The following is an 11,297-nucleotide window of genomic DNA, read 5'->3' as shown; positions in this document are numbered from 1 at the left end:
GTCTCACTAACTGGACAGAGTTGTGATGTCTTCATGCATGCGGTAGGCGCTGCTCTATCTGGTTAAGTGTGACGTAACGCATCATGTAATTTTCAACCTCCGGCTCCAAACAAAAAAGGCGCGCTGTCATTAACATTGAGAACTGCACTGAGACACTCTGACGCTGCACTTAACACCGCTGCACACGGACAACAGCATTAACATCGCAACGTAAAACTCTTTGTATATTGTGCCTAAAACTCTCCTGGATATATTAACTGGGTTTTTAGATGTTATTAACTGCGTTTGTTTTATGTAAAAATGTCAGACGCTCAGGTTGTTTCTCCGTTTTTTTCAGTGGGAGTTGCTGTGAGCTGTGATCGCTTCCTGTTCATGTCGTTTGGGGAGAAAGTGAAGTTTGCACTTTAACGTCCTGTTTATTTTAATAAATAAGTTTTTATTAAACAGACATGTATATTTTACCTGTGCATAATAAAATATGTAAAGTAAAAGAAAAACATTTTTTATTAAGTGTTGTGACCATAGAGCCAGACGAATGCGTTTAACGGAGACGGAGAAGGGAGGGACGGAGGTTTGCGCACATTGTAAACACAAACTAAACTTAAACTGTAAATCCTTTAAAAGGATCAAACAGACGTAACTTTAATTGTAAACTTGGAGGTCTTTGGACCCGGAAACAGATTTATCACGTGATGCGTTACGTCAGCGCTTAACAACCAGATCGCAACTTGAAAATCATCCATTCAGTTGTCCCTGCATTAATTGTAAATGTCCACTAGGTGGTGATGTTGCTTCATTTCCAGAGCCTTGTGTCCAGGCTGCTGTATTAGTAAATACTTTTTTTTTAATGAAATAGAATGTTTGAGGCGTCTTAAAAACTGTTTACATTTTTTTCTTGTATAAATCAGAAAAAGATCACATTCTCTAAAATGCTGAAAATCAGGAACCAGTAAAAAAAAAGTAACTTTAAACATCACCTGAGCAACACACACGTACAGACAGTACAAAGCTGCCGTTAGGTGCAGTAGACGGGAACCAGGATGTTGTGTGTTTAAATGAGGATGATGGAACGTTTTTATTCTGGTGTTTAAACTTAATTTGTTGTGTTTTGATGTTGATGGTCAGCACTCTGGGTGGTACCGCCTACAGAACCACGTGTGGAACCGCTCAAATGTTCGTCCAGTGATCGTTGGATTGCTTTTAGTTCTAGAAGATAAATGGAGCCGGCAGTTTGACGCAGACGTCTTGTTTTCTCTTTTTGTCTTCAGGACGAAAACTCAAAACTTCTGTCGTAATGAGTTCAACATCACTGGTCTGTGTAACCGCTCATCGTGCCCGCTGGCCAACAGCCAGTATGCCACCATCAGAGAGGAGAAAGGTAACCCACGTGTATGTGGTTCGAAACCCAGCTTCTCGTGTCAAAGTGTCCTGGTGGGGGTTTTTAAATGACGTTATTAATTTTTGGCCTATGAGGACCAACAGGAGACTGTCTGCACCAGAACAAAACTCAAACTGCAAAGTCGGTGTCCAGTGGTCAACTGCAAAATTATTATATTATTTAAAGTCAGACTGTTGACAACTTTGACATTAAAGCTGCAAAACAAAAATAAATTATTATTTTGGACTCATCAGAAATCCCCCCCCGGGACAAGCCTCCCTCCACCTAAACATTTGGGAACGGCGTTTTTATTGTTGTAAAAAAGAAAAATGAGATTCTGCGGGTTTTATGCCCCCCCCCCCCCTTAAAGAAATTAACCAAAACACTGAGAGTTTTATCTGTTTGATCGGGTTGTTTGTGTTTGCGGGCTGCACCTTTGAAGGGTTCAGTGTTCCGTTCAACACTTTGACACTCTGAAGCTACAGGAATCGAACCAACGTCTGTGTGAGTGCATGGACGAGCCGCTGTGCCGTTTTGTCTTCCAGGTCAGTGCTTCCTGTACATGAAGGTGATCGAGAGGGCGGCGTTTCCTGCGAGAATGTGGGAGAAGGTGAACACACCGCTCACGTTAACCCGCCCACCGCCGTGTTGTGGGTTTCTGAGAGGTCAAAGGTCGTGTGTGTCTGCAGGTGAAGCTGAGTAAGAACTACGAAAAGGCCCTGGAGCAGATCGACGAGAACCTGATCTACTGGCCCCGCTTCATCAGACACAAGTGCAAGCAGAGGTTCACCAAGATCACGCAGTACCTGATCCGCATGCGCAAACTGGTCCTGAAGAGGCAGTGAGTACTGCAGTACTACTAGTACTACGGGGGGGGGGGGGGGTGTTAGTGATGTACTCTTTAATCATGAACATCACTCAGTTTTTAAAATGCTCATCGCAAAACGTTCTCTTTTTTTACAACATTGTGTAAGTTTTATAAGTCCGCAGACACTGATCCATATTTACAGATACAAATCAGTTTCCTCGGATCCGCGGAGTTTCGTGGAAGAAAAATGCCACTCAAAGCGTAGCTGTTAGCTGTATGACAGTTGTCGTAAAGCAGGACTGGTTGGTTGCTGCGGCGACGCTGTGTGGCTCCTGTGCGGCGCGTAAGCTAAACTTAGCATGTGGACATCCCAAACTTTTAGAGCTTTCAAGTTTTTAAAAGAAGATTTGTGCAGCATGTCTGAAAAAGTTTGAAAAAGTCTTATAAGGACAAGAATCCATGGAATCGTCACTGGCTTCATCGACACACCTGAAAGATAAAAGAAACGGGAAAAGTCAATCAATCAATCAACAATCAATTTTTTATATAGCGCCAAATCACAACAAACAGTTGCCCCAAGGCGCTTTATATTGTAAGGCAAGGCCATACAATAATTATGTAAAACCCCAACGGTCAAAACGACCCCCTGTGAGCAAGCACTTGGCGACAGTGGGAAGGAAAAACTCCCTTTTAACAGGAAGAAACCTCCAGCAGAACCAGGCTCAGGGAGGGGCAGTCTTCTGCTGGGACTGGTTGGGCTGGGAGAGAACCAGGAAAAAGACATGCTGTGGAGGGGAGCAGAGATCGATCACTAATGATTAAATGCAGAGTGGTGCATACAGAGCAAAAAGAGAAAGAAACACTCGGTGCATCATGGGAACCCCCAGCAGTCTAAGTCTATAGCAGAATAACTAAGGGATGGTTCAGGGTCACCTGATCCAGCCCTAACTATAAGCTTTAGCAAAAAGGAAAGTTTTAAGCCTAATCTTAAAAGTAGAGAGGGTGTCTGTGAACTGTGACCTCTCAGGAAACACGGTAAGAACTTTTCTCTCCCTGGAAAATAAACATTCTGCTGTTCAAACAGGATTTTAGACAAGATTATGTGACTTTTTTCACTAATCTTTCTTTTATTGTAAAAAAAGACATTGTGGCTTTGAATGGATTTAGGCTGCATGAATTTACACAAGAATACAACCCCTGGCAAAAATTATGGAATTACCAGCCTCGGAGGATGTTCATTCAGTTGTTTAATTTTGTAGAAAAAAAGCAGATCACAGACATGACACAAAACTAAAGTCATTTCAAATGGCAACTTTCTGGCTTTAAGAAACACTATAAGAAATCAGGAAAAAAAAATTGTGGCAGTCAGTAACGGTTACTTTTTTAGATCAAGCAGAGAGAAAAAATATGGAATCACTCAATTCTGAGGAAAAAATGATGGAATCATGAAAAACAAAAGAACGCTCCCAACACATCACTAGTATTTTGTTGCACCACCTCTGGCTTTTATAACAGCTTGCAGTCTCTGAGGCATGGACTTAATGAGTGACAAACAGTACTCTTCATCAATCTGGCTCCAGCTTTCTCTGATTGCTGTTGCCAGATCAGCTTTGCAGGTTGGAGCCTTGTCATGGACCATTTTCTTCAACTTCCACCAAAGATTTTCAGTTGGATTAAGATCCAGACTATTTGCAGGCCATGACATTGACCCTATGTGTCTTTTTGCAAGGAATGTTTTCACAGTTTTTGCTCTATGGCAAGATGCATTATCATCTTGAAAAATGATTTCATCATCCCAAACATCCTTTCAATTGTCCAAAATATCAACGTAAACTTGTGCATTTATTGATGATGTAATGACAGCCATCTCCCCAGTGCCTTTACCTGACATGCAGCCCCATATCATCAATGACTGTGGAAATTTACATGTTCTCTTCAGGCAGTCATCTTTAAATCTCATTGGAACAGCACCAAACAAAAGTTCCAGCATCATCACCTTGCCCAATGCAGATTCGAGATTCATCACTGAATATGACTTTCATCCAGTCATCCACAGTCCATGATTGCTTTTCCTTAGCCCATTGTAACCTTGTTTTTTTCTGTTTAGGTGTTAATGATGGCTTTTGTTTAGCTTTTCTGTATGTAAATCCCATTTTCTTTAGGCAGTTTCTTACAGTTCGGTCACAGACGTTGACTCCAGTTTCCTCCCATTCGTTCCTCATTTGTTTTGTTGTGCATTTTCGATTTTTGAGACATATTGCTTTAAGTTTTCTGTCTTGACACTTTGATGTCTTCCTTGGTCTACCAGTATGTTTGCCTTTAGCAACCTTCCCATGTTGTTTGTATTTGGTCCAGAGTTTAGACACAACTGACTGTGAACAACCAACATCTTTTGCAACATTGCGTGATGATTTACCCTCTTTTAAGAGTTTGATAATCCTCTCCTTTGTTTCAATTGACATCTCTCGTGTTGGAGCCATGATTCATGTCAGTCCACTTGGTGCAACAGCTCTCCAAGGTGTGATCACTCCTTTTTAGATGCAGACTAATGAGCAGATCTTTTGATGTAGGTGTTAGTTTTGGGGATTAAAATTTACAGGGTGATTCCATAATTTATTCCTCAGAATTGAGTGATTCCATATTTTTTTCCCTCTGCTTGGTCTAAAAAGTAACCGTTACTGACTGCCACAATTTTTTTTTCCTGATTTCTTATAGTGTTTCTTAAAGCCAGAAAGTTGCCATTTGAAATGACTTTAGTTTTGTGTCATGTCTGTGATCTGCTTTTTTTTACTTTTTTGACTTTTTGCTATAAGGCAGGGGTAGGCAACCTGTTCCAGAAAGAGCCATGAGGGTGCAGGTTTTCTTTGCAGCCACTGACTCCACCAGGTGATTTCACTGATTAACTGATTCCATGTGCTCAAAGTGATATTAATCAGTAAAATCACCTGGTGGAGTCAGTGGCTGCAAAGAAAACCTGCACCCTCATGGCTCTTTCTGGAACAGGTTGCCTACCCCTGCTATAAGGTATGTTATTGATATTTTACCGTGATTTTTCCAAATATTCTACAAGCTTTAGCTGTGGTTTTTGAAATGCTGTAACAGTCTTTTCAGTCTTCATGAATTTCATGTAGTTTAATTGTTCTGAGTTAATGTATAATTTGGTTTACAATTAAAAGGAAAATCATTCCAGGTCCTACTTCCACATCATATTCTGTTATTTCAACATCATCATTGACAGGTCAAATGAAAGGTTGAATGTAGGATCATTTAAATATCCACTAATTTTGAGATTTGTTCTTCCAGGAGATGCTGAAAAAGTATCATTAGATAAAAATTTAATTCTGTGGCCCCACAGGGCCCTAGACCCCAGCTCCTGGACGCTGCTCCCCCAGACTCCCTGCAAATTTTCCTCGGATTTCACAATTTCCATTTCACAGCCCTGGTACTACTGCATCCTGCACAGTTAGCAGACGTCTGCTTCTCTGATTACAGGAGGAAGCTGGTTCCCCTCAGCAGGAAGGTGGAGCAGCGGCTGAAGAGGCACGAGGTGAAGTGGCGTGCTAACTGACTAGCCCGTAATGCTAGCTCACCACGCTAACTCGTTTGTCTCCTGGTGTGTTTAGGAGAAGGCTCTGATCGCGGCTCAGCTGGATAACGCTATCGAGAAGGAGCTGCTGGAGCGACTCAAGCAGGGAACGGTACGCCAGGCTGAGCTGCAGCTGCAGTGTCTGTCCACTAGGTGGTGTCATGTAGAAGTATCACTCGGGTCTGATTTGAAGCTCATATGAGTTGGACCAAAATGACAAATCTTGTGACTCCAGTTTAAATACAGGATCCAGGATGTGAAGTTAACACCGCGTCTTACATTAGTGCAAGTTATTCTACGGAAAGATGTAAAACATAGTGATCAACCACAAACGTGGGTCTGTTTACGCTGACATTTGACATCAAAAGGTTTCAAGTATCAGTAAATTAGCTGAAGCAGTGAAACGCATGGTGGGGAAAAAAAAAAAACCCTTTATAGTTCTGGTTAAGTTTATAACCAGGTTCAGAACTAGTTAACACTAGTGAGATTTGGTGCTCATGTTATCCCCGCAGCATAGCATTATCCGCCACCTTTTAGCATCAGATCTGACACTAGTGAGGTTTCATGCAAACATCAGCCGGTTAGCATTGCAGTATGTGATGCTAGCTCAATTTAATGTTTAACACTTGCACCATAGCATAGCATTGCCTGATGCTTTTTAGCATCACATTATCTGCCACTGAGGTTTCATGCCAACGTTGACATAGTAGCATCACGTTATGTCATGCTAGCATGAATCAAGGCTAGTGTTAGCCCCATAGCATAGCATTATCTGATGCCTTTTAGCATCACATTATCTGTCCCTAGTGAGGTTTCATGCCAACGTTGGCCCATTAGCGTTGCATTATGTCACGTTAGCATGATTTAATGCTAAAGTTAGCCCATTAGCATCATGTTACAATGCTAGAGTGTTTTCATGCTACTGCTAGCCCAGTAGCTTCACATCATGTAATGAGTGAGTTTTCAAGACACGTTATGATACGTCATTAATAATTTGGCAGACATCAGCATTTATTTTTATGTTGGTGTTGTTAGCATGCAGTTAAACCCTGGTTAGTCATAAAGCATCGATTGTTGGTTTTCCCGAAAAACTGTCTTTAAGGTGGTTTCACAGTGAAGCAGATGTTTCCTTTAATGCGAACCTGTTTCATGTTTCAGTACGGTGACATCTACAACTTCCCGCTACATGCCTTCGACAAAAGCTCTGGAACAGCAGGACGAAGAGTCGGAGTCGAGGAGGAGGACGAGGAGGTGATGAACTTTCTTCAGCTGGACTGAGAGGAACCTGAAGCTTCTGCTTTTGGATTTTTGGATTCTGACTGCCCGTCTTTCTGCAGGACGTCGAGACGAGAGAGTTTGTTGCAGAGAAGAGCTGGAGGGAGTGGACCTCAGTGAATTTGAGGTCAATTTTCTTCTCCCACGTCTTTTTGATGGCGGCCATTAGAATCTTGTTCAATGCTTTGTCCATGATGCTCCACTTTAGCATTAACAGGACAGGCTAATGTTCAGCACGTCATTATAGACGCTGAGATTTTGCACTAAACTAGCTGTCAGTGTCAGTGGTAGCTGTAGCCCTCAAAACGTGGTCAAAATGACCAAAAACAGTCCACCTCACCAATCGTCTTAGTTTACTGGCTCTGCCATTCTTACAGACCTGATGGCATCAATTCACGGTTAACTCGGCAGTTAGCTGCGGTAAAGCTGTTTGTTAGTTTTTCAGTAATCCAATGAAACAAACTGTGTTTTCAGGAGATGAACAAACTGAAGACGAGCAGTGACGAGGAGGAGCAGGAAGACGGTGAGGAGTCCAGCGAGGAGGAGATGGAGGTGGAGACGACAGCCTCCAAATCAAAAGGCAAATTGCTGGCTAACGGTTCGCTGCCCAGGAAGAAGCGGGCCTACGTAAAGATTGAATACGAACATGAAACAGAACCCGCCCCCAAGAGCAGAGCCACGTAGAGCTGTCAAACTGAATGCCAGCATTATGAGACTCTCCAGCAGAGGGCGCACTCCGACACGGGGCCATCTGTCATACGCCGCCTTTTGCAAAGGACCTGTTTTTTTTTTTGTTTTTTTTATGAAGTGTTTCTTTCATGCTGTCATCATGCTCATGTTTGGAATTTACTTTCTGTGCACAGTGGGTGTGGCTGAGTGCTCGTTCACACTGTGGCGTTTTGTTCTGCGATTGTTGTGTGGAGCAAATCACCATAAATGCAATGGTATTGAAGTCTGTTCAGAGCTGAAACGCAGCTTCAGCCACTGGCAGTTTCACAGATTTATTTACAAAATTAAAGATGAATTTAGGATTAAATTGACTCCCCCCCCCCCCCCACACACACACTCAAGAAACAAAAAAACCCAACATACATTTTCTTTTACAAATCTGTTATAAAACTTTGCATTTCCCTTCAGATTGCAAGAAAAATCTTTGCTTCATGTCATTTTGCTCAAAGTGAAACATCACAAAGTAATATTTTGGGAATAAAAGGATAAACTTGATTGACTTTGTAAATTGATGGTGTGATTCAAATGATTTGACTTTAGTTTTAAATCAAAGGACTTTTACTCGAAATTTGTAGTTTTCTGTTGGTTTCCATGTAGTTGATTGGTAGTTTGTGTTTATTTGATTTATGAGCTGGTGTGGTTTTATTTCTCCACCTCAGTTCCAGATATCCAGGAGAGTCCAGGGGCCTCATGTACAAAGGCTGTGCACGCACAAAAACCTGGGCAAGTATTCAGGGAACACGAGGATTTACTTCTAAATGAGGATAATTGGCTCTGAAACTGATTTTGATTATCAAGGCCACTATAGCTGGAGTTGTGATCAGAACAGCGGTTGGTCCCGAGCGCAATACAGCAACGAGCCAGAGGTTGTCTGTGAAGGCTGAATGTTTGTTTTCGCTTCAGACTTGGTCATCAAGTTGGTTAATATCAGTTTTTCCACCTGCAGAGTAAACGACTGTTTATTTACAGATCAGTGAGCCCGTGCACGCTGTTGACTACACACTTTAAGAAAAATCTGTGAAAATAAGATGCAAAACAGATTTACAGCCAGCACGCACAGAACTGCTTTGACCTGAGAACAGCGCCCCCATCTGGCCAATTATAGTAACAATTTCAGCATTTTTGTAAAGTACAAACTGAAAATTTCAGGGTTTTATTTATTTATTTTTTGCATTATAAAACTGAGTCAGAACATAAAAAAACCCAAAAAAACTATAATTACATACAGTAATACTGCCCCTTCTGGCACCGTAGGAACTCTTGGTAACAGAGTGGTTGAGTGAAAAGGTATACGTCAATATACAAGAAACAAAGTAATCTTACAAAAATGTTTATTCTTGATTGTACGAGAAAGTAAATGAACAAAGTAAATTAACACAAAATTAAAGTTAAATTTGAACTTTGAAAGAAATCTACATTTTAAAAAAACAGCAAAGTATAATTTTCTGAAGTTATTTTAAACAGTTGAATTGTGAGCCAATTTTAAAACAAAAAGCAAATTTTGCATTTGAGACAAAAACTTTAGAACTGGATTCTGAACCAGACCAGAGTCTGGATTGGAATTCACATGGAAGTGATCAGTTTTCAATTATTGACTTATGACTTAAAAAAAAAAAAAAACTTACGAAGAGTTTCAGCCTGATCCAGATTCTGCAGAACATTTCTGGTCTGGTTCAGACCAGAATATTTCTTTAGAGCCAGTTTTCAGGAAAAGTCCTAAAACATGTTGAAAGCACTGGAAGTATTCTGTCAAAACAGAACCGAGCCAATGACCTGGGGAACATGAGAATGGTTTCAGGAGCGCCGACTACCTTTAAAATGGAACATTTAGCAATTTTGGCTAGAAAATGTAAAAATACATCAGAACTCGCTTCAAAAATTAGAGAAGAAAAGTCCGACATTTTGTGAAAAATGTGCCATGTCCTCCAGCGGGGACATGACAGGTCAAAGACTGAGCCTAGGATACCACTGTGGCAGACATTCAACACCCATGGACATAATTCACCATAGCGCATGTGTTTCCTGTTGGGTATGTGGTAACAATCCAGATCTGCGAACGCACATACCAAAGTGTCGCCGGTGCTTAGAGTGGGTCTCCTGTTCTGTAGGTGCTAGCACGCTGAGGTGCACATATTGGTTTCCTGTCTCGACCCCCTGTGTGATTAATTGCCAGTGTGTATCTGTTTGCATATAACGAGCTGTCTCGGATAATGTTTTCTGTTTCGACCCTTGTGGTGTTTTTCCGTTAGAATCCTGTGAGGTTAATGGGCCGGGCCGAGCTGTTACAAAAGGTCTGGTGACTTGTGATAAAGAAGTAAATTGGCATGCAGTTACTGCAATTCCCACACCCCAAATACTCCAGTACAGGTAAGAACCAAAGACTGGCCCCTAGGTTAGAATTAAGATTATGTCAATGGACAAATGGACGATGAGACTAAGTGGTAGGTCAAAGATTCTAGAACACAGTTGGGGTCAATGACTGAGCCTAGGTTAGCTCAAAACTCCAGTACAGACAACAGCCAAGACTGAACCTAGGTTACAGTAAAGATTCCATGGACAAATAGATGACCAAGCCTATGGTAGTTCAAAGATTCGACACACAATCAGGGTCAATGACTGAGCCTAGGTTAGCTCAAAGTATATGACCGCTATATCTAAACCAGGAACAGAGTAGCCAAATTATGACAACAGCTGTATTAGCAAGTCGTTCCGTTTCATATTTAACAAAATGTCAGACATTTCCTGAGGATAAATAAAGTATTTCTACACAATGACACAAAAAATTTGGTTTCAAATTTTTTTTGTGCACTTAAACACCCAGTTTAACAAAGATTACAAGTTACAAACAACAAACTGAAGTCATAAATTATGATTCAAACAAAAAAGGCACAAGCAAACAAGAATCTCGGTTCCTGTTTCTCTGACACAGGGGGACCACCGGGGGGAGCTCCAATAATCAGTAAACAGCACCACAAAAACTAAAAATAAAACCCGAGTCCACTGAGCCCACAGAAGAACCTCAGGTTGGAGTGTCACCTCTAATGAGTACAAGTGTGTCATTGAGGTGAAAAGGTGGAGTTTCTTTGTCAAACGATACTTTGTTTGTAACATGTTTGTTACTAAATGAAGACTTTCTGGACTTTTCTGAGAGAGAAACCTGATTCAAAAACACGTGTCGGTGACCGAACGGTCCCCCCCTAAGGAATCAGTCCGCCCTGCCTTCACTGTGCTTGTGTCATTAGAGAACACGAGGACGTTTAGCAAAACAGACATGTCGCTAAATACAGACCGACCGGATTTATGGTGAAACAACCTGATTTTTAGCAGAAGGTATTTTAGATCTCTGGTGTGGACCGGGTACCAGAAAGTTGTGGTCTTCAGCTGGACTATACTTCTGTCCAAATCTGGACCAGTGGACTGCAATTTGAGCCTAGAAAATGTATTTTAGCATTTACACGGACTGTGGATTCACGAGTCAAATCTTGATTCAGATTTATAAAACAGGTACTTTACTTAGTAGG

The 11,297-nt window shown here is 41.4% G+C and overlaps 1 long non-coding RNA gene and 1 pseudogene across 1 annotated transcript; one reads left to right on the top strand and one right to left on the bottom strand.

The window, feature by feature from the left end:
- Nucleotides 1–535: 535 nt before the first annotated feature.
- On the top strand, nucleotides 536–8,055 carry LOC117510016 (annotated as a pseudogene).
- Nucleotides 8,056–9,720: 1,665 nt separating this feature from the next.
- On the bottom strand, nucleotides 9,721–10,370 carry LOC117511334. The gene is made up of 3 exons (XR_004560932.1): nucleotides 10,294–10,370; nucleotides 10,152–10,157; nucleotides 9,721–9,744 (listed from the first exon to the last, which is right to left on the bottom strand). It is a non-coding gene; the product is annotated as an uncharacterized LOC117511334 (long non-coding RNA).
- Between the last annotated feature and the right edge of the window lie 927 nt (nucleotides 10,371–11,297).

The sequence above is a fragment of the Thalassophryne amazonica genome, chromosome 5 (assembly GCF_902500255.1).
Source record: "Thalassophryne amazonica chromosome 5, fThaAma1.1, whole genome shotgun sequence".
Lineage (NCBI taxonomy): Eukaryota > Metazoa > Chordata > Actinopteri > Batrachoidiformes > Batrachoididae > Thalassophryne > Thalassophryne amazonica.
This window is presented reverse-complemented; position numbering and strand designations above follow the sequence as displayed.